Source organism: Myotis daubentonii, chromosome 4 (assembly GCF_963259705.1).
Source record: "Myotis daubentonii chromosome 4, mMyoDau2.1, whole genome shotgun sequence".
NCBI classification, from domain to species: domain Eukaryota; kingdom Metazoa; phylum Chordata; class Mammalia; order Chiroptera; family Vespertilionidae; genus Myotis; species Myotis daubentonii.
Genome location: NC_081843.1, coordinates 56,537,978 through 56,563,118, shown reverse-complemented (window position 1 = coordinate 56,563,118; position 25,141 = coordinate 56,537,978).

The window sequence follows — 25,141 nt, the reverse complement described above, 5'->3', positions numbered from 1 at the left end:
TGATGATACTTGCAAAAGCTGAAATGCGTTAAGCCACTTAATTTTAATTGTGTAAGAATACATTTATAAAATGGGCAATGAATCAGCCTCCATATACGAAAAGGAGATTCAAAGTTGTCTTTTGAAGACAACTTTGGCTTCCCAATTAGGCATATGACCCAAATTATCTCTGCATCAGGAATCTCATTTCAGAGCCCACTTTTATTAATTTGAACTTTATTTAAGAAGGCAGCATTTTTAAAATTGTGATTATTTTCTTGTACCTTCAAGTTCCAGCTGATGTTTTTCAGAATAAATCACATTTGGCCTCCTTTTGCCATTCCTTCATCTCTACCTTTTCTACCTTAATTGTTGATGTTTTGTAGGTGTGATGGTATGTGTATCAGCTTGGCTGGGCCTTGGGTGCCCAGACATGTGGCCAGACATTATTCTGGATGTTTTTATGATAGTGGGTTTGGATGATATTAATATTTCAATCTTCAGACTTTGAGTAAAGCAGATTTCCCTCCCTCTTGTGAGTGGGCTTTTGCAATCAATCGAAGGCTTGTATAGAACAAAGGACCTACTTCATCCTTGCACATCATTTCTTCCTGAATCTTAGGCTTGCCACCGACCCTGAAAATTTTGGATTTGCCAGTCTCCATAATCATGTGAGCCAATTCCTTAAATAAGTACATATACACATCCTAATGGTTCTGTTTTTCTGGAGAACCCTGATTAATATCAGGGTTAATACACTTGATTGACGATAGTAACAGGGATTGTGCTGTACCTAAAGAAGCTATAATCTGCCTAAAGGGGAAGCTACTCAGCTCCTATGAATTACAACCATTGGAAAATGCAATCCTGGTACTGCAAAGTTTTTAAATTTTTAAGAGAATCTGAAAATCTAGATTTCTTCTTTAAATTTTCCAAATTTCTAATGTTTATAATTACTTCCATTTATACAAATAAAACATTAGTGGGTCAAACAATGAAGGTTGAAGGCCAGAGTTCACCTATAATCTTCTAATGTGCAGTTTCCGACATAAAACGTGGTGAATTTTTGCCGAATATGATGATTTCTTGTTTCATTTTTTTTGTTATATAACTAATGTTTTACCTTTACTTTCTTGTACTATATAAGTAGCAGGACTAATGAACTCTTAAGGCCATTCTTGGATAGTGATAATAAGACCACATTACCTGAATTCAGGAGAATGCTTATTTTCCTATTTGTTTTCATTTAAAGCCTTCTAAAGCAATTATTATGTAAAGTTTAAAAAGAAGAAGGAATGCAGAGCACATTTTTTTTTTTTACTATCACTTCAATTTATATCTATTCATCAATATGCCATTTTCTCTACAGAAATTTTGTGTGGCTTCTTATTTTCATTTGGTTTTGAAACACACTTGCTGAATTAGCAACAGTCCATTGAGATTTCAATCCCAATCAGAAGAATACACAAGAATTTTTATGCAGGCACATCAGTATTTATTTGACACTGGGAAAATTATTTTTGTTTTAAAAGCTTATTTTCTATGAGTAAAATATGAAAGTTGAGAATGAAAATCAGTAACATTCCTTTCAACTTTAAGATATAATGATTCTTGGTTTATGGCAACAGCACACAAGTTACATTTTGGGAAGAGCTGATGAGACTGTCTTTGTAACATTAATCTCTACATCAAGAATATTGTCTTTTAAATAACTTGCAGTGGGGTCAATCTGTGATTTCACCTAAACCCTTAAACTTCTAAGAGTTCCAATTTGAAGAACATTTTGAGGGCAATGAGTTACATGTGTTCTGTAATCAACAAGTTTTACCCTTCTTTTATTTGTTCCCAAATATGGATTTTTAGAATAAACCAAATTCAGCAAAATATTTACATAAATTGCTTTCACAGGTGGGACGGTCACACCCATTCATAATTTCTTTGCTTATTTAAAGAAAAACCCCCACACACCTCACTAAACCTGTACAAATGTAATGAAATGGATGTAGTAATATTGCTCTTCATTGCAGTGCTAAAAAATCTATAATAATAAAAGCATAATATGCTAATTAGACCAGACAGCCGAACGACCTTCCCAATGACCTTCCAGACGGCACGTGGCTGCAAGGGCCGAGCCCCTTGCACCGATTTCGTGCACTGGGCCTCTAGTAAATAAATAAATAACAGTGCCCTGGCCAGGTGGCTCAGTTATTTGGAGCAAGGAAAAAAGGTTGCTGTTTCCATTCCAGGTCAGGACACACACATGCCTAGGTTGCAGGTTTGATCCCTGGTTGGGGTGCATATAGGAGCAATAGATTGATGTTTCTCTCTCACATTGATGTTTTCTTTCTCTCCCATCCCCTCTCTCTCAAAAAATCAATAAGCATATCCATGGGTGAGGATTAAAAATCAAAAATAGTAGCAGCAATATCACACCAACCTGATATCATTTATCAAAAGATGAGTTAAATGTTCTCAGGGCAACCGGTTCTCCAAGCACACTCCAAAGGTCATTCTGGGTTTTCCTTTTGATTTGTTTGCATCTCTCTTCACGCTGTTGGCTAATTATGCCAAATTCTATATGTCAGTCTTCTCTGTGAACATAAAAATATATGTTAAATAGGATAGAAGTTTCTTAATGAATAGAGTTCAGTGACAACTGTGACCTACCTCCAAAGGAAAGGAGAATGAAATTAAAATGCTTCCAATTCTGCGCCTCAGTGTTCCCAACACATTGAAATAACTGAGTCTTCATCAGATATGGGTCTCCTCTGCTTGAGAAGAGTTTTAATATGAGACTTGATGCCCTTAACTTTACCTTCTTGGTGGTGAATGACCATTCAGATAAAATAGCTTTTTTAAAGAAGCACTGTCCTAAATTGTTTTATTTTGAGGTGGAAACATTTTAAAATTGTATCCTCTTCTGGACTTACATTGTAGTCATGTATCCTTATGGTACACTTCTGGTTAGATAACTCAAGTTTGTCTCTATTTCTTGACATACAATGAGAATTATTCATTTTTCTTAGCAGCAGGACCAATTCTTTAAGTGAAATATTTTTAGCTCTCTAATATTTTATTTTTTAATTCTTTTTTTTCTTTATTGATTAAGGTATTACATATGTGTCCTTATCACCCTATTGCCCTTCCTCCCAACCCCCCATTCATGCCCTCACCCCCCTGGTGTCTGTGTCCATTGGTTAGGCTTATATCCATGCATACAAGTCCTTTGGTTGATCTCTCCCCTTTACTCCCACCCTCCCCTACCTTCCCTCTGAGGTTTGACAGTCTGATCAATGCTCCCTAATATTTTAAAGCAAATGAGTCCTTCACACTGGAAGCAATGGTGGGAAGCTGAGGTGCCCCTCACATTCTTCCCATTATTCTCTCCATTTCAGGAAGTCATTATACAAAGCAGTTGTGCAGTTATATTGAACTTAAGAGAAACTGTATTCTAGGAGCCAGTAATGTAAATATGTTGGATCTGGTAAAGCAAAGCATCTTCAGACATCACATTAAATTAGTATTAATTTTAATTTATTGCTTTTACAGCTTTGATCATATTTAATTCATACATTTTTTATTTTATATTTATGTAAGGCGTGTATATCTGAAACTATGTTTTAAATATTTAAATTACCATAAACACAATTGAGATAATTATGGGTAATGTAAAACGCATTCTTTTTCTCTAAAATAAAAGGTGTCCACGGGAACCACTTGACTGACATCATTGTTATGCTGTTACCATTATGGTGTCCACAGAGTGGTCTTTTATCTGCAAACATCCTAGTAGCGAAATTATATTTTTAATGAGATAATTTTAGAATAGGAGCTGTGTGTTTTTGCTGAATAAAGCAGGATAAATTGATAAGTCTCTTTTTGATGTTTCAAAGTAGAAAAGCACTATTTGAAACCAAGTAAAGGTTATGATGATATCCCTTACATCCACATTATTTTTTCATTCTTATTAGGTCTTTGAATGTAAAGGTTATGTTTAGAGTATTTGATGAGGGTTATTTAATAATAGTAATATAAAGCCAAAAGGTTGATTTTTGAGGTAACATCAGATATCACAACTTCACAGTATGTTGATTTGCTGGAAATATTACTTGCAGCCAGACTTTCTTTTAGGAGTCTCTGTATTTGTTGATAGTAAGAGACATATTAGCTTACCTTTCTTTTCACCTTCTTCTCTTTAATAATTGTATTATAGCAAAAATATGGAGATTATGTGTTATTGGAGGAAGCTAAAAGTGAAGTAGAGAAGAACCAGGAAAATTACAAAAGAAAATAGAATTTCAATGATAGTGGTGGTAAAAATAAAACTTTCTTTATCACTAGCAATATCAGTAAAATAATCTCCAGAATTAAACTTAGAAGTGTCTCTGCTGTTGCATTTTTGTAATAGTGGAGAAGTTGTTTATGGACAAATAATGTTTCTTAAGCAGCGACTGTGTATAAGAGACTGTGAACAGTGGTTCATACATAATTTTACCTTCACAAAACTCTCCAAGGTCTGTGTTATTACCCTGGTTGTGCAGAATATGAAACAGAGATACCAAGTAGTTAAGTAATGTGCCCTGAGTCACCAATGTATGAACTTAGGTTTCAAACCCAGATTTTTCTGGCTTCCAAATTCATATTGTGGCTGTTATATATCTTTAATAAAAATGAGAAAGATGACCATGGAATGCCATGCTTTTAATAAAACATAAGCCTCTGTTCTTGCAAACTAGTTTTAAAGGTAATTCATACACTGATGCTCTATTAATGTTTGGAGCACTGTATACATTTTAAACCTTCCAGGATAACTAATTTAAAGAGAACACTCTTATATTTGTAATATTTAGAACATCCCAAATAAAACAAATAGTTAAATTATTTTTTCATTGCATTCTTTAGAGTATATATTTAAAAAGTGGGAGAGGTTGAAATACCTGCTTGTCATCTTGAGATGGTTATCTTTCAGGATTCTTAATTATATACTTAGTGTGCTTACAGTGTAATGAACCAATATACTAGTTGCTGGTTAGTTCTAACATTATCAGTGTTAATCTTACTACTAGTTTCCAAGATTGAAGACTTCATTGGACCAATAATTCTTTTGGGGGTTTTTTGTACTCCTTCATTTCTCCAGGCTAAAAGCATTTGCTCCCATTAGGTCATGGTTTTCAGTAGCAGAGGGCAATTCCAGTATTCACTTTTAGGACTCCTGTGCACTTTGCAGTTACCCAGAAAAAGATGATGGTGTGTGTCTCCTAAGTGACTGAAGAACACAGTGGTTCTCTCCCCAACCCTCACCCCATCCCCCCCAACACAGCCCATTACCTCTGGCTTCCTATAAAACTAGGGTCAAATTTAGTACACATTTGTTGTAACTAATTCCTAATCTCATTGTTGAAAGCTTTTTATTTCTCTCCAAAATCTATTCTTATTCTGTACTCATAACCACATTTTTTGGGTACTATGATTATAATTTAGACTCTTTTCAATCCTTTTTAGAAAAAAATATTCTCTTTCTACTGAATAATATGGCACTATTTTCTGTAAAAAAATGAGCATTTAGTGTGGAATCTATGAGGCCAAGGAAAATTATGACTGGAGAAATAATGTATTGAGTGTGTTAGTGAAATTTATCATTGTCTTACCATATTTCCTATGTGACAGTACCACCTTTTAAAAAGTTGCCTAAAGGGGGTTGCCTTTATAAGCTTTCTTTGGAGTATTATTTGTTAGCTACTTGAAAAATGTGAAATGGCAACTTGCAAAATGTGTATCTGTTTAAAAGTTGATTTTCACAACTAAGAGATAATAGTGGCTTTTGACTTTATTATTCATTTCACACAGCAGTGGACAGGTGGTTATTGTACAACACCAAACATTCTGGGGCGAGATTTGCTGTAATAACACAAGCCAACAGGTTTAAACCTCACAAATGACCTTTTAAAGGGCAGGCATTCAATGTTGACAAAAAAATGATCAACAGCAGGCTTGAGTGTAGAATATAAAAATTAAAAACCCTACAATTAGGCAGCTTATTTAAAAACACAGGATGAGAGCCACAGATGGTTCATATTGACAAAAGCAAACAAACAAAAGACTAACAACAGGAGTGTAAGACTAGCAGTGACAAAAGATGAACTATGTATTTTCGTAGACTGGCTTTAGAATGTATCTCTCGTCATTAGGATTTGGAGGTAAAATACAGTCTTTAAAGAAATGTACTATCTAATAAAGGTGATAGAACTTACAGCAGTTGTATAAATGTATATATATAAATGTATGTGCAAATGAAATTTCACCCTGTAAAATTATTTGTACAGAAGTATGAAACAAGTTTGGAAAAATATTTTAAAAAATGTCATGCATGAATAGATACAGATGTAAATTCCTGTGCTTCTCTGTTCCAAGAGCTCTACTTCTCGCAATCCGTTCTTCTGCCAAATTATACAAAACTTATGTATGGAAAAGTGATACTTATTTTCTGAAGTAAACACTGTATTCAAATGAGACTTATAGTCAGACTAGAGGCCTGGTGCATGAAATTCGTGCACGGGTAGGGTCCCTAGGCTTGGTCGGCAATCAGGGCCCATCTAGGGGGCCCCCACTGGCACCCACCTTGGCTGGTGGCCTGGCGCCGCCCACTCACCAGTTCCACCCCCCCCCCACCCCTGTGGGCTGGGGCAGCTCCTGCATTGAGTGTCTGCCCCCTGTTGGTCAGTGGCTGGTCATTCTGCCGTTTGGTCAATTTGCCTATTAGGGTTTTATTATAAAGGATAATATTTATGAGCCGTCTACTGTGTCTACATGACACTTCATTAAAAACTATGTGGGAGAGAAGATGGTTGTTTGGATGAGGGTATGTGCATAAGAAATGATGAGAATGGTTTTTGTCCTTATGAGTATAGTGGTTTATGGAGTACATGTTTGTGTTTTATAAATTACTCTTCTTTCTTTTTGTCCACCTTTTCTTCTAGGGCTTCTACCTCCTTTCTCTTTTTAACAATATTTCTTTTTTTTCTCTTATATTTTCCAGATACTTACACCCTGTGCCCAAAGTTATTTAAATGGAGGAAGTATATGGTTGAATTGCTAGGGGGTAACATTTTAGCTTTGCTTGATTGATTGACTAATTGATTGATTTGAGAGAGAGAGAGAGAGAGAGAGAGAGAGAGAGAGAGAGAGAGAAACATCAATTTATGTTTCACTTATTTATGCATTTATTGATTGAGTCTTGTATGTGCTCTGACTGGGAAGTGAACCCAGATGACACTTACAAACTGAGTCAGGGCCACGCTTTCCTTTTTTATTGGCCTCAGTTCTTGACTCAGTTCTTAGTCACAGTGGATCCCCCTTTGTGACCGTTTCTGGCTGTGTGTATGGGAAAGGGAATTTGATTACTTGGCTTATCAAAAGGGTTAGAATCCTTGATTTTTAAAAATAAGTTGAGGGCATGAGCAACAAAAGAGAAGAAGAGGTTTCCTCAAATGCCAACACTAAACTTCAGCTTTATGAATGCCCTAGCCTAGGCATTTGATTGTTGTCCTTCATAGATTCTTTCAAAGACAGCAGGTGAGGCTGTCAATAGGAAGCTAATCTATTTGATCTCTTAAATAAAGTGAATCGTTTCAAGGACACCTGATTATATGGAACACTATTCTATATCAAATTGCTTTTATTAAGTTATTTTATAGATTGAAAACTGAGTAGCATAGACAGTTTAGTGACTTTCCAGCACCACTCAGCAAGTCATTGTCAAGATAACAGACTTCTGAAACTGAATGTAGCGCCTAACAATCAGGTAATTGTGTATGTGCATTTTTTTGCCCAGGCCTCTTTTGGGCTCCATTATATTTTCTGTGGTTGCTTGATTCTTTCAGCTGGTCACACTTCAAAGGCACCAGCTCTCAGAAGCAGTCACCCTTGGAGGGGCACCATTGGCTGCGTGTGGCTCAGCACTGACCTGGAGACCCTGCCTCTGTAAAGCAGCCCAGCCACACCAACCTGCCTGCGATTGACTCACAGAATGCACGCCCTCCATGGGAGCAGTGTTCATCTGACTTCATGACTTGGATGGACCAGGGGTAGGAATGTGACACAAAAATTTGTGTGCCATAGTTTTCTTTTCAAAGTTATGAACTCCACTTACCAGAATAAAGAATTTTGTGTTTTCATTTGCAAGATTTCTCTCTGACTTCTTTACAGGTCCTCTCTGCTACTTTAGACCTGAATGAGCTATAAGTGGGATGATGTGGAACATGAGAAGGATAAGATGTTCAAGGGGGACAAGGCAAGGAGGGTCATCCCTTTCTCTGCTATCTCCTAACGACTCGTTCAGTCTTCTGGGTGGCCAGCCCCCTCATCAGTACCAGCACCTTAGACAGTGTCTCTCCCAGCGGCTGGTACCTTTGTCATTCCTATTGTTGTATTCAATGGCAGTCTGACAGGGCAGTGTTGGCAGAATTTTTCTAACCTCAGGTACAAAAGCAAAGCAAAACAGTTATATGACAAATGGGTCAGAGCCATTTCCTACCTCCCTTTGGAAGGAAATGCTTTTATTATTTTTCTTAGACAAATGAGAGGGAAGGCAGGCTGTTGTGGGAAAAAGATAAATCAAAGAATTTTCTTATGTTTTGATCAATACTAAATGCTTTGACATATGTTTTCCACTGGGAAGGCAGAACTGGGGTTGCCATAGAGTAATTAGAGGCTGGTGCACTGAGCATTGTGCATGCCCCTCAACCAAATACCACAGGTGGTTAAGCCTTTTCGTGGGTCTCTGTGCAGGGATCCTCCTTCCCGGTGGTGATGGGGAAGTATCTACAGATGTTTTCTGCAGCTGTTTCCCAGCAGGTATACATCTTACTCTCTTGTCACCTACTTCCTTCCTTCATTCCCATATCTATCCATTCCCTCCCGATGAACTTTTTGCTGCTGTTCTGCCTCTCACACCTGCTTCCTCGATCCCTTGACTCTGACTTAGGTTTGTCCCTTCTTCTTTGCACCTTCAATCTGGCAAGAAGGCCATCTGTTCCTTTCCAGATCTTTTGTCAAAACTCACTTTTGGGAAATGTTTTCAGTACATTACCACAATAAGGGCATTTCTAAAGGCTAACAGTTCGGCATTCAAAACAAGAAAAAATATGTACACACGCAAACATATAATAAAATGCTGTCCTATCTTTAACTTGTCATTCATTAAATGTGAATTCTATGTTACTTTTAAAGATATTCATTTATTTAATAGATATCTAAAAAGACTCACAAGCTTAGATCAGGAAGAAATTAGCCTGGCAATGAAATAGTACATGGAAAAGTAAATAAATATATTCCTAAAAATCAAAAGTGGGCATATCAATATTGAAGCTATATTTTGTGCTTCTGAAAGGAGTTTTTAGGGGTAAAATAAGCAGGCTTAGGCAGTTTTAGGATTAGGGGGTCCGTGAAGGAGAAAGGCATAGTTGGTTGGGGGCTTGGGCTGCCCAAAGGCATACATTCACAGAGACCACAAGGGGCCACGAGGATAAGGGGGAGGAAGACATCCATTCACAGAAGACAGGGAGAAGCCACAGGGTATGGGAGAAAAGGAAACAAACTTTCAAAGGGGATGGAGAAATGCTGACAAATGGGAGAAAGAGGAGAACAGATCTTCACAGGAGTTAGAGGATTCTACCACTGAAGGGGGAATAAAGAGGGGCACCACGTGGGTTTGAGCTTTGAAGCTGATATAGTGACCAATCAGAAGGGAATATCAAGAAATAAAGAACTGCAGCCTTTATAAACTTTAGCAAAGAGGAGCTGAGTGGGTCACCCCCTTTGGGACCCACTCCCTACATGGGAGTCTGTATTTGCTTTCAATAAATTTCCACCCTTTTCATCTACCACCTTTTGTCCATGGCCTCATTCTTTGAATCCACCTGGACAAGAACCCGGGAAAGAAACTACCCTTGCATCCTGCTCAGGCAAAACCACCCAACTCACTTCTAATATGACTATCATTAGACACATTACTATTATACCAGGAAGAATAGGAAAGTCTAATAAAAACTATTGGAACAGATAAGGTATCATGTCAACAGATACCTTATATAGATACCTATCTATCTATCTATATATCTGTCTATCTATCTATCTAATTTTAAATTTGTTTGAATCCCCTGGAAATTTATTTTCCTGTTACTTCTGTGTACTTCTATTATTTCTCCTCAAAGTTCTCCACAAAACTCATTGCTTACCCATTCATAATTTCCACACTATTGCTAGCTCCTATTATCTATACTTCTGCACTTTCACTTAAATTGTACAAACCCAGAGCTTTAAAAAAATGTTTTAAAAATTGTAATTTATTGTAGTCAAAGATAATCTGGATAAATAACAAAGATTTATTATGCATTGTTTTTATTCTTTTTTTGTGGATGACATAAAGTTAAGATTGATAAAGAACCCTTGGGATCCGTTTACCTATAATTGTTTGCATATCCTATCTTTCCATCTGTAGCTAGTTTTAATGACTTAAAAAAAAAAAAAGAAAGAAAGAAAAAGAAAAACTATATCCCTTCCTAAAGACAAGAGAATCACACACTGTTCTGGAATGTAAGAATTTGTGCAGATGTGGAGAAGGTGTTTCAGCCTGGCTTTCAGAATTGAGAATTGATTATCTTACTTGCTTTATTTTTTTAAAAAAGGCAACTCAAAAGTGTGTCATCAGCTCCTTAGAGAGAAATAATTTCAAGTAGGAACATAGAAGAGATAAAATGAGGGAAGTAGAACAGAGGATAAAAATAAATACAAATCTTAGAAGCATTAAAATAATTTTCTAAGTGTATTTTTTCTTTGAGTTAATTCTCATTTTTGTGAGGAGGTTTGATCTTAGTAGCAATAAACAAACTGATCCCTTCAGCTCTAATTTCTATCCTGAGTGAAATTTACAACGATGAATGAAATCACAGTGTGGAACAGTTCTTTTGTACTTGCATTTTGGTGGTAGAATATATTTGGGGAATGCCTGCATTGGTGAACCCTGAGGATATCTAGCCATTTTCTTTGCCATCATATTTGGCAATATGTTGCTTAAGATGTCTATAAACCAGTGAGAATCCCCATTTGCCATTTTGATGCCTGAGGACAGAAGAGAAGCAAAGATGACTTATAATAATGACAAATACTTAACTACATAATTGAGTGACTTCATTTTCATTTAGGGAGGAGAAATTAACACTTTATACAAAATATACTAAGGGCAAGCAAATTTTTAATAAAATTCATTAAAACATGTTAAAAGGTACTTTAAATGTATTTTTTAAACGTACTTTAAAAAGTCCTTGGGTGGAAATGTGCTCATTTTCAGACACAGGCACCTCCCTGGCATCTTTACACAAACGCTAAAGGACCATCAGAGCCACTCAAATCACCAAGAGGAACAGAGACCCGAGCTGCATAAAGTGAACAAGTCTTTCCACCGTAGGGGAATTTTTTAAAATCAGAACTTTTCTGCTTTCTAAGGTGGTAAAACAAAGTTTCAATGTTTGTCTCCCCCATGATTTCCTTTTCATGGGTTTCCCCCTTCGTTCTTTCTTCTAAGCAAGTAGTAACAATATACTCCCCCCCCCCCCAATCCATTTTCTATATATGCTGTAAACCATATTTAGGTATGGCACAATAAAAGAATGAATATTGATTAGTATACATTAACAGTTCAGATGGAAAACAATCACTGTATGTGGGTCATTGCTATAAATAGTTTCCTAAACATATTTTCAGAGGGGAAAAACACATAATCCTGCGTAATTATTTGCAGAGGAGGAAGGAGAGAATGACTTGAGATATGAAGAAAGACTCATTTGGAGTGAACAGTCAGGAGACTCTGGTCAAAGATCACTTTGTGATTGAATAATGTTGAACAGTAATTCAATAATGATTCAATAGTGATTGAACAGGATAGCGCAAAATGGGAAGGATTGAAGCAAGTGGCCTGTAACCCATTTCTCTCCTTAAAAGTTGATTGCCAGAGTAGTTGATTTCCTCCCCGTGACAAGAGGCAAGTGACTCCATTCAGGAGCCTTGTAAATGTGCTGGCCACTCTCCCCCTGATATTGCTAGCCGAAGAGTCCTTGTCTATGGAATGCTCACAGGGTCTCCTTGGTTTAGGACCGCCTGCGGTAAACAAATCTATAATCTGGGGCTTTATGAGACATCCTCCCTGCGATCTCCTCTGTTACTTGGGCCAGAAAGTTTGTTGGATACAGGAACGAAGGGCATGTAGAGCCACCTGGGCTATCCCAGAGCTCTCCCTGGCCTTTGCGTCTTGATTCTGGGTAAGAGCTCTGATTTAGGTGAGTCTGATTTGTTAATCTAAACCCTTGTATTTGCACAAAAATAGCCTTCAGTTATTAAATAACTAAACTGGGAAGCATACAATAATTCATCTCATTGGATTGCCACAAGAACCAAATCATTGCCATTATTTTACAGAGGAAATAACTCAAAGAGGTTACTAATTTGCCTTAAATTACACAGTAAGTGGCACAGCCTGGCACCACACTAGGCCCCTTGGGGGCAAATGAAACTATAAAACTTAGTCTCCGTTTTTTGTGAGTTTTTTCTTGGTAATAATTCTTCATGCTCCATACAAATGGTGTTTCTAGTCCCTGAAAATAACATGTCAGGCCTTTACTAAAAAGAAACATGAGTATCAAGTTGCAGCAGTTGTAGGGAAAAGGCTATTTAAATCTGAATGCAAAAAAGTCTTGTTAAGGAGGGGATTTAACTTCACAGGAGGCTGAGAAGACTGTAATTTCAGGGAATTTGAGGGAATCTGAACTTTGAGTAGCTGAACAGAGACTAACAAAAGAGCAGCCAACTTGACTTATATTCTGAGATATGTGTGGGCAGAGAAGTGTGTCAATGGATGCTAGAAATCATTCCATGTCATCTACCATGTAGTGATAGAAACATTCAAGATAGGGTGAGCTGGAAATGTAACTTGACTTTTTGTCACCTCCTCCAAGCCTCCTTTTTACCGGGTAATAGAAAAATCAAAGTCAGTGGTTCTCAACCTTCTGGCCCTTTAAATACAGTTCCTCATGTTGTGACCCAAACATAAAATTATTTTCGTTGCTACTTCATAACTGTAATGTTGCTACTGTTATGAATCGTAATGTAAATATCTGATATGCAGAATGGCCTTAGGCGACCCCTGTGAAAGGGTCATTCTGCCGCCAAAGGGGTCGCGACCCACAGGTTGAGAACCGCTTATCTAAGTCAATACACAGTTTTCATTCCTTCCTTAAAGTTGAGTCTAAGTCAGGGGTGGGCAAACTTTTTTACTCGAGGGCCACAATGGGTTCTTAAACTGGACCGGAGGGCCGGAACAAAAGCATGGATGGAGTGTTTGTGTGAACTAATATAAATTCAAAGTAAACATCATTACAGAAAAGGGTACTGTCTTTTTTTTTTTTTTTTAGTTTTATTCATTTCAAACAGGCCGGATTCGGCCCACGGGCCATAGTTTGCCCACGGCTGGTCCAAGTTCTAGGGGACTTTGAAGGGCCCAGACAAGGCGTTGAGGGTAGAGTGCCCTTTGATGACTGAAACTGCTGTGTTGTACATCATCGCATTGGGTTCCTGGTCTTCGCATTTTTTTTCCAGATCATTGCTGTGCAAAGTCTTGATTTTGGCTAGTAGGCCTCTTAGGGTCTGCCGAGGAGTCCCTACATTCATTCTCTTCCTGCATCGTCCTGGCAGATAGTGAAAGCTGCATGGCTGTCTGAGGCCTGTTGTCCCGAAGCCACCATGCAGCTCTGCTCCTGTGACCTGCCTGGTGTGCAGGGGAATTCTGGGGTCTCACCCTCCCTGGGCCACACTGGGAAGTGAGGTGGTTTCCCTGTAATCTGGGCTTCCCCACAACTCTTTGAAATTGCTTTCCCCTGTTCTAGTCTTGGTGCAAGATAAGGGGCATGGTTAGGACACATCCATGTCTCAACTCTCTTTGCTTCTCCTCTTAGTAGAAGTAGAAATCTTTACTTTAACCTTCTGTATTCTGTATATCCTTGAAGCTCCCTAGGCCTTAGCTTTTTGACCTAAGCTTATTCTATGTTTTCCTGTCCCAAACTTTTCATAGATGCCAAATGTTTAGCTTCCCAAATGGGAGAAGTTTTAAGAAGTAGCTGGAAATAGAAGAAATACCATATTCACTTGTGTTCTCTTACGACCTCTCATTTAAAGCTGAGAAACGAGAACTGGGGGGTGAAAAGGGAATGAGATCGAGAAGCAGAGTGAAGAATGTACATAGGTAGTTCAGCTTTGTTTCATTTCAATCAAAATGAAACTCCAGAGACAGTAGAGAAATGTATCAACAGCAATAATAATGGCTCACTTTTATTTATAGTTTACTCTACTGGAAACTCTTCTAAACGGTATTTATGAGCTATCTCACTAAATCCTCATAAATCCAGGAAACTTTATATAAATATCTATGCATGCTAGTATAAAACACTAATATGCAAATAGACTGAATGGCCGAACAACCGGTCACTATCACGTGCGCTGACCAACGGGGTGCGTGCAGAACATGGCGGGCTTCAGCGGCAGAGCGTGGAACATGGTGGGCATCAGCTGCAGTGGGATGGTGGGGCAGGTGAGTGGGGGCACCACACCAAGGCGGGGCACAGGTCGCTGTCATCAGGGTGGTTACTGAAAATTCTTTGCTCCCAGACGCCGCTGTCCTGCCCAGGGCTCGCACCTACTGCTGACATGGGTCCTGCTTGCACCCTCTGCTGGCGCCCCTTGCCGGTCCCGATAGTTCGGCACCATCAGTGGGTGTGAGCGGTGGCTGTGCCCCTGATTGCCCCTGAGGGCTTCTCTACCTCCCCCTGCTCCTGAGGGGCGATAGGGGCAGCAGCCGCCACTTGCATCCGCTGACAGCGCCGGCCCTGCTCACACCCGCTGCTGGTACTGACCCCAGTCACTCCACACCATCAGCAGGTGCGAGCAGGGCCAGCCCCCGTCAGCGCGTGGGAGCGGTGGTAGCAGGAGTGGGGCTGCGGGCAGACAGGGGACTGGGGGCCATGTTGGGACAGGGCCTGGCGGGGGTGCGGAGGATGGGCCGAGACCTGCCCCTGTGCTCACCAGAGCCTCGCAGCCCACAGTTCCTTTCAAGGTGCATGAATTCATATACTGGGCCCCTAGTATTTATTTATTTATTTATTTATTTATTTTATAGATGAGGGAACTGAAGTGCAAAGTGAAATAGCAATGTGTGAAAGAGAGGCAGTAACCGCTACTTGCTGTGATATTATGCTACACTGGTTATATAGGCAATATGGTTGTACTAGTTATATGTTGCTTAATAACAATTTAATTAAAACATCTTACACAGTTTCTGTTGGTCAGAGATTTGGGAGCAACGTAGCTAGGTAGTTCTGCCTAAGGGATTTTCATCAGATTGTGGTTATGGCTTGGTCTACAGTCACTTGAAGGCTGACTGGGGCCAATGAATCTGCTGCCACGGTGTCACTCACATGCCTGGTAAGTTCTGACTGCTGGCAGGAGGCCTCAGTTCTCTGGCATACGGACCTCATCACAGAGCTGCTTGAGTTTTCTCATGATGTGGTAGTTGGCTTCCAGAGAGAAAGCGTGGCGGGGGGGGGGGGGAGGTAGAGATGGTGGAGAGAGAGAGAGATCCTTTTTCCTTCTAGTCTTGGAAGTCATACTCTGTTGCTTCTGCCATGCTTATTCATTAACTTGTTAATTTCATTTTATATGTTAGAAGTTAGTTGCTAAATCCAGCTCATATTCAAGGACAGAGAAATTAGTTTCCACCCTTTGAAGGGCGGAATATCAAAGAATGGGTAAGAATATTTAAAAGTCACCACAATGGATATTCCACATGTATCATGATTATTGCAGTTTAGTCCAATTTCACTTTTAACTTGTTCTTTTTTTTTTAATAAAATATATTTTATTGATTTTTTACAGAGAGGAAGAGAGAGGGTCAGAGAGTTTGAAACATCGATGAGAGAGAAACATCGATCAGCTGCCTCCTGCACACCCCCCACTGGAGATGTGCTCGCAACCACAGTACATGCCCTTGACCGGACTCGAGCCTGGGACCCTTCAGTCTGCAGGCCGACGCTCTATCCACTGAGCCAAACCGGTTAGGGCTTAACTTGTTCTTTACACATATGTGTGAAAAATATTCTCACCTTAAAGAAATGTATTCAAGACCTTATTAGGAAAATGTATTGCATACAATTGAATCCACCCACACCTTGTGCAAGTATTATGGTAGAAAATGATCATAGCTTTGATGTGTACTTTGGAAGCAAATTTTTAATTTATAAATATATCAATTTCCTTTGTTTTCATTTGTGGCTATCTTTGATGTGACTTCCATTTCCCCCTTGATATACTGAAGTCTGTCTCTGTGTTACTATCATCCTTGAGTTACATTCTTAGGTAAAATACAGCCCTACAAACATGGGTCCAAATCCAAGCCTCACCACTTATGAGTTTTATAATCTTGGTTATGTTAATTGCCTAAGTCTCAATTTCCTTGTCTGTAAAATGGGGCCAATTGTACACATGATGCATGATTGTGATGATTAAATAATGTCATAGCATGTAAATTGTGGAACATAGTGCTTGATACGTGAGTGCTCGTTATGGGTTATTGTGTTGTCATTATTGTTATTTTTCTAATAATCTGGTAACAGAACAGGGTTAATATCTGCCAAAAGATACATTGACATTGATTTTTTTTTTAAAAAAAACACACACACACTTGCCTGAAAAATGATAGGAGATTACCAATCTCTTTCTAATGAGTATCATGATATTTAAAAAGTGCCCTCTCTTTATAAATGAAGCTTTAAATAAGTAAGTTATCAAGCACCTGATTTTCAAATAATTTATACATATTCCCATGGATCAGGCCAAATGACCTAATAGATTTCACTATTCCCCTTTAAGGTCAATTGGTTAATGCCAGTGAAACACTTAATTGTGGTAGAGTCACAGGTCAAACTTCCGAGCTCCCTCCAGTTTTGTTGAAAATTTGCGTTTTGCTTTCTTTTTTCAGCCTTGTTCTCCATTAAGTCTGATCTCAGAAGGTTGTGTTATCAATCACTGTGGCAGCATTTACTTTTTATGCCCAATAACATGCTCAGAAAATCATGTACATTCTTTCATAATACCATTCTGTAGCTGTTTTCATTGCACATGATAAGCAAAGCAATATTCAAGTTTCTGTGCTGGGAAGTGGAATGTACCAAAACGTGGAATTGATTCTGTTTTTTTAAATCCAGCAACTATTCAAAGTGCTTCTTAGTTCCTGGGCTTTCTAAGACTATTATACTTGGATCGAATCTCTGGAAAAGTATTTAATTTAATTATCTGAATTCAAGTAAGTATGCATTATCCTCTCTTATTATGAATAATAATCACTATTTAATAATAACATTGGGATATTCTGTTTTATGTAAAGTAATGAATCATCCAGCTGTCTATGAAGGCAGGGTATGATAGATGTGACAGTCCCCAGAAGATTCTGTCAGGTAATTTGGCTTCAATTTACCTAAACCGGTCCAGTTCAGGGCTTAGAACTACATATCTCTTCAGCATATAAATAAGTATTTTTGTCCAGTGTGGGCTAGCAACTTCTTCCGTACAGGCTGCTTTTCCAGGGAAAGTAGAGGGAAGGAATTAGACTTTATAAAGCTTTTTCATTTGATTGTTTTATACATATTCTCAACTCTGGGTGTGCATCAGAATAATCTATGGGGCTTTAAAGTGCAGATGCTCAGGCTCTATCCCAGACTTAATGAGCTAGGAAATCTAGGGGTGGGGAATAGAGATGTATAAATTTTAAAATCTCTACCAGTACATTTAAGGCACTCTTAGATTTAACAGTCACTGCATATGCTGCATTTTGTTGGCAAAAATATACCAGCAGTCACTTTGCAATTTTCTTTTGACTAAAAGCAAAGACCAGGAATGGGTATGATGCTCACTGCAAGAGGAGGGATTTTGTACAGAGCTTCAAAGCCAGTGTTGAAGGAAGTAAAGAAGCTATGACAGGAATCCTCTCTGTTCCTGTCACTTGGGTTAAAGGAATTCCTGGGATAACCTCTGCTCTTAGGAGAATTCTAATAGTCCAATTCTGAGCTGCATTTCAATTGTATTTTGGGCAAACTGTGTCATTTCAGGCTTTTCCCCCCTCATGTTCAATTTTATAGACTCCATTGACCCTGGGATTTAAAAATAAGGTTGTATATGACTGCAATTTTGTGATAATTTAAAGTTTCTGTTTAGAATTTATTGGATTCTATAAATTTGCATAGATTGTATGCTAATTTCAAGGTTTAAAATCTCAGAACAAATAATCTGTTACATTAATATTACTTTCAATTGTCATTCCTTGAAGATAGTTACTATATTCACCTGCTGTGACCATTTAGTACTTTTTGGAGCATGAAGAAACATTCCCACTGAGAACTGAGTCCCCACTCTGTTCTCTTCACTATATCACATGACAATATATCTCTGAGCTGTAGTTGTAAGCAGTGAACTTTAAATGTTAATCAGTGTGTGTTCATGAGCTGGGAAAATTATTTAAAGCCATCACCATTCTGCTCCTCAAAGCATAACTAGCCATTTTGCACGTATATATTTTCTGGTGCCAGGCTGCATGCATGTATGTTACTCTGGAAAGCATCTCTGTGAAGATGGTTTGGGGGAACTAAAGGTGTTGTGTGAAGTGAGTGATAGTGACAAAAAATTACTTTTGGAAAGCTGTCTTTGAAAACTAGTTTTTTTTTTCCGATGGAAAAGAGAACATTTGAGTTCCTTAGTAGTAGTATATATGTATTATTGGATAATTTTTAAGTGATTTTGCATATTTCATCATTTTTAATATATTTAATCTTCAAACAACCAGGGATAAACTTGAACAATTAAACAATGGAGAAAATGCTGTGACTCTCTTAAGACAGTTAATCGTTTTAAGATCATCTACCATTGGTGCCCCTCACCTACTGGGGCTCCTTTGGGAAGAGTGTGCAGCAAAGGTGGAGACCAGGGAGTCAGGGGAGGGGAAAGATGAAAAACAGGCCAAATTCAGGTCTCAGGACAGAGACCAAGTTCAATGTGTTTTCTGTCCACTGCCTCAGTTTACCTATTCAGAAAATGGTCCAGGAAGAACTGAGCAAAACGGGGGTGGGAGGCACCTAATGCAAAAGTCCCAAGCCTTCTTCTTGCTCTGTGCCAGAATCATTTCCGATATATTGAGATGGGGTGAGTGATGTTGGATGCACAGTGGGGCTCTGAAGGGCCTCTGCCCTGCCCAGGGCCTCATCTTGGGGAATCAGACCCTCACCGGCACCCCAGGGGTCACCAGCAGTGGCACCTACATCTGGCCCTGGGTGAGGGGGAGAACTGGACAGCCCTGCAGCCGGACCCCTCATGATTCCTTTCTTTGTTGAAGAAGTAAAACCCTTGATATTCATGTACTGTGTGACAGAAAAAAAAGTACATAATGTTTTCCCCAAAAGACAGTATATTTTATACTTTGTAAAGTGTTAATTAAAATGGAGAAATAAAAGAAAAAATCGATTATTTCATGAACAATTGTAATGCATCAGGAAGCCTGCTGAAGGGTTTACACAGTTGACCATTGAACAAATATGGTCTACTCGTACAGAGATTTTTTGCACTGCGCAGGTCTACTCATACAGATATTTTTTTTTTCAATAAATACCTACTGTTTTCACCTGTGGTTGGGAGTTGACAGATGCAGGGGGCCAATTGTATGCATTTTTCTTTGCCATTTTATATAGGAAACTTGAGCAGCTGCAGATTTTGGTAGGTGAGCAGAGTCCTGGAATTAATCTGCCCGGGATACTAAGGGGCAACTTAAATTCGAGGGAACTCAAAAGGTATCGGCAAAGTCCCTAACACACATTTGCACTGTTCAGTGGTTAACTGTATATGTTATCTCCTTTAATCCTCCCCACAATCTCAAAAAAGTCGGTATTGTGAACGGAGAAACTGAGGCTGAGAGCAATTTCCTTGCTGAGGACCATATTGCAAGTGGCAAAGTAAGGGTCTGGGCTTAGCTTCCGGTTTTTTGGAGTTGAAAGTTCTTGTTCTTAACGGCACTGACATGCTCTTGGGGCTTAAACTTTTCTAATAATGAATCCATTTCCCCTCATTATCCCATGCTTTCTCTTTATCACAGCCAGGACAGACCCCCAAATCAATAAAGACAAAGTAAGCGTGCTGGCCACATTTATAAACTACAGTTTTGTTTTAGTTTAACTAAATAAAGTTTATAAAATTTGTAAAACTATGACTTGTGTAATGGATTTTATTATTGATACTAACAGATAATTAGTTGATCAAATTTTACTGTTTTACTACTTCCTTGTTTGCAAAACAGTAGCTTGACTATTATTTCTATTGAGATTTGTTGTTTTATAAATTGTAATTCTCAGAGGACAGATACTCAATCTGACATTAATAATATCTTTTCTCTGTCCCAAGCCTATCATTATTCACAGGTGCACTGGACGGAAATCCTTTTGGATTATAGTGGTGCAAGTAGCCAGTGCCCTGGAAAATCCACAGAGGAGCACGGCCGTGGCAGAGCCAAATAGGCTGGTGTTAGAGAAAATCCACCTTAAAAATAACACCACAGTCCTCACAGGCACCCTCTACCTGTTGCATGGCTGGATTTGCAATGCTGCTGTAAATGTGCTGTTTCTCTTTGTCCAATTTACTGGCCAGATGACGGTGTCATAAAACCACCATCGCCACCCCCACTCCTGGTACTAATTAGCACCCCGTTTGTCAGCTTCAGTCCAGTGGTGAGGACTTGAGGGGTTATAAATACTGTAATACCTTTTCACCTGTGAAAGTAGCTCTTCCAAAGACAAAGAAGAAAGCACAGCAGGCAGGAAGCCTGCATTATTGCCACCTGAGCTGTTCCTTTCTCTGGACAATTTCAAGCTTTAACATCTGTTCTGAACACTGCATTTATTAAACGAAATAAAAAAATACATTCATCTGTATATAATAGTCCTCCCAGGAGACAGAGCATAGGATTTCCCTCCTTTTAAAGAAAGTGAAACAGTTGACAGGATCTCGTGTCTGCTTAACGTCAAGAAAAGCAGCCTGGGAAATAGAAAGGGAACTTATTAGGAAAGAGCTTTCCCCTCTTTGACCGCAGTATGATTGCGGCGGAGGATCTGCGTATGTGTATTCTTCTACAATTTTTAATTACTGGGTTTAATTGTTGGCAGGTGGATAAGAGTTCGGTTACATGGAATGTCTAATTGTTTATCCTTTGCTCTTTGTTAGGGATTGAATGCATTAGTTTGAAAATGAGACTCAAGAGGTCTGTTGTGATAATGTGTTCTTTTTCCTGCTAGAGGACAAAATCGACTCAGGTTATAGAGTTCTAATTCTTGCAAGGTCACAAACTTTCCTCACAAATAGAATAATTTGCGTGACCACCAATGAATGCATAGGTCACCCTCCTTACACTCTTCATAAAATAAAAAATAAAAAAGGCAGGAAAATATAGCCATTTTTAGATAGATGTAACAGTCTATTCTGAAACGAATATATAGAGCATCAATAAATATATTCCAACTTTTCTCTCTTCCTTTATTATCATAGTTACCCACTTAAACATTTACTCTTTCTTTCACCTCTCCCCTCCCTTTTCTTTCCTGGTCTCCTAAAGATTTACTCTAGATTCAGAATGAACTTCCTGCATTCACAAGGCTCTCAGTTAGCACTGCCAGGCCCTAAAGCCTCAGCCCTCTATATACCTTAATCTCTAGCAGGCTGCCAAGCTCAGAGGATATGTCTTACCTTTTTTTTTTTTTTTTTAAGAGACTGGAAGATTGGGAAAGTCGAAAGGGTTTCAGAGGAGTAAAAATAAAGAAGTGATTCTAGGTTATGAATATTGAAGTGTTAGAGGTGGCGGAAGATCGCCCGCAGACGGCAGCGGAAAGCTAAGGGAGACGTGTGGAGGATAGGCCCTTATGGAAGATGCGGGCTATTTGGTGAACACTGGAAGAAAACAAGCTCTGAGGATGTTGGGGAAACATTTGAAACGAGGGAGAGAATGAAAAGGTTCAGTACTTGCCGGTGCTGAACCTGCGTTAGTGATGCCTGTTGTGCGCTTCGGGTGACGATCACGTGGTCTGCGGATATGCTATTTCTCACTGTGACCCACATATGGTTGTACATTTATAGCACAACATGACTACTGGCTCACCTGTCCAGTATCTAAGTGACAAATGGGAACTTGACACTTTGTGAAAACACACCTGTGGTGTGAAATGCAACAAAAATAATGAATGGTATGAATTGCTACTTTGAGTTTGACACACAAAAAATGTCTTTTATTTAGCCAAGTAAGCAAGTGCTATATTTCACTTGCAAAGAACTCCTAACTGTGGCTTTTATGAACCCAATGGAAAGGTCAAGTTTGCCTACTATGGACAACACTTAAATTGGTGATTTGGATTGTTAACCATGGCTTTTTTTTGGTTTGTTTCTTTTGTTTTGTTTTGTTTTTGTTATTCGTAGATGCAGGAAAAATATTAGATCGGCTACTAGGTTTTTCTCCACAGACCAACACTGATCATTAATTTACATTCTCACATATTTCCTCTTACTCAGTTTGAAATGACTCAAGCTCTGATTCCTTTGGTGTCTGCCTCCACATCTTTAAAGAGCATCTGTATATTGCACGTTGGTTTAAGGCATTATTTATTGAATTTTCACTAAGAGAAGTAAGGATTTAGTTTTGTTTCATCTATTACACATTTCCCTTCCTCCGTACTCCCAAAATGTTGTAGTAAAGTTTGGGTAGATCAAAATGATGAAGTAGCCGTAACCAGTTTGGCTCAGTGGATAGAGTGTCGGCCTGCGGACTGAAGGGTTCCAGGTTCGTTTCCAGTCAGGGGCATGTACCTTGGTTGTGGGCACATCCTCAGTGGGAGGTGTGCAGGAGGCAGCTAATCGATGTTTCTCTCTTATCGATGTTTCTAGCTCTTGCTCTCTCTCCCTTCCTCTCTGTAAAAAATCAATGAAATATATTTTAAAAAATGATGAAGTAAATGCTATTCAAAAGTGAGTCATGTGCTATAATATTTTTATTCATCCCTTTTCACACAAGTGTAGGGATGAGACAGCTGGGAATTTGAGTGAACAGCATTCTTGAGTATTCCAAATGGGCTTGGAGTTCTAGGTTATAGAGAATTATCTCTCAGAAAGTTGAAAGCATTGTCCTATTGACTTTGTTTTTCATTATTTCTTTGAGGACGTCCAGGTCTCTTTAAATGTTCAATGCTTTCTTTATGACTTATTCTTCTCTCTGAAAGCCTATAGACTCTTCTCTTTATCTCCTGCATTCTGCACTCTCACAGTGACATGTTTCACGGGCCTGGGCATCCAGAGGGCCCATGCAACTGGAAATTCATATTCTTCCGTTTGAGGAAAATTGCTTGATGTATTTCTCTTTTTAAATTTTTTAAAAATATTTTTATTGATTTCAGGAAAGAGGGAGGGAGAGGGAGAGAGGGATAGAAACATCAATGATGAGAATCGTTGATCAGCTGCCTCCTGCACATTCCCAACTGGGGATTGAGCCCAGAACCTGGGCATGTGCCCTGCTCGGGTCGGAACAGACTTCCTGGTTCATGGATCGACACTCAACTATTGAGCCACACCAGCTGGGCTTGATGCATTTCTTTAATGCTTTTTTCCCTTTTATTCTTTCTTCCCAGAGTTCCTGTTATTTGGATGTTAATGAAAGGGGTTGTTTTCTTTTATTTGCTTTTTAGTTTTTTTCTTATGTGGTATGGTTGGTTTCTTTCAAGTTGTTTTTTTTTTCTTTTTGTTTTTTTTTAAATATGACTTTACTCTCCTCCACGTTAGAGACTTTCCTAAGAAAAGTTTACATTTACAAGGCACTAAAATGCTAATTTGAAACTCTGACCATTTCGATCAGTCTTATCAATTGTGCACTTTACTCTAAGGTGGGCTGGATGGGCTGTTTTCTCCAGGAATCCCTGATACCAGTATCTTTAGGTCTTTCTTTATGGATGACCAGACTTCCAAGATGAGCATCATCTAACCATATTGCTGGAGAGTGTCTGGTTATTCTGGGATCCAAGTAAAAGAAGAGTTTTAGGGGCAAGGGGAAGGGGAGAATTTTATATTCACTTAATACTCCTGATTCCCTGTATAGTCTTACTCTCAACTGTGCTTGGAGTTCTTAGAATTTCAACGAAAACATTCCCTTCTGCCCTGGACAATAAGGAAAAGAATCTCAAAGGTTTACGCATGCAAGGAAACCTCTTTATAAGTGGTTATATAATAGACACTAACCTCAGATGTTCACACTGCATATATATGTGTGTTATAGATTTTGAACCACTGCATTGTTTGGAGCAGCATTAAAAGACCAGTTGAGCCCTGACCGGTTTTCTCAGTGGATAGAGCATAGGCCTGCAGACTGAAAGGTCCCAGGTTTGATTCTGGTCAAGGGTATGTACCTTGGTTGCAGGCACATCCCCAGTAGGGGGTGTGCAGGAAGCAGCTGATCAATGATTCTCTCTCATCATTGATGTTTCTATCTCTCTCTTCCTTTCTGTAAAAAATAAATTATATATATATATATATATATATATATATATATATATATATATATATATATATATATATATATATATATTTTAAAAAAGGCCAGGTGAGTAGGTTTCAAGACAGTTCTGACACAGCCAAGCAATCTAGCACACTTCTAGCAGATAGAAACATGTATGCTAAAGTGGTCATGGCCAGCAACTCAAGAGGAAAAAAAAATAGTTTAGCTCTTCAACATCCTAGCATAAAAAACATCCATGATATACAAAAGTCAGTAATAACACATTATTTTTGAAATGAGCTTTTATGCTTTTATTTAATTAATGCCAACAAGAATTTAATTCGTATATTTAATTAGAAAATGTTTTATCTATTTGAGTATATAGGTGTGTTTTTTTTCTTCTTAATTTGTGGCTCTAGAAACATTTTGCAGACATTAGAATAGCTGCCAACATTATAAATTATGACATACACTAATTAGAATTGCACTGAGTCTTTAAAAGAA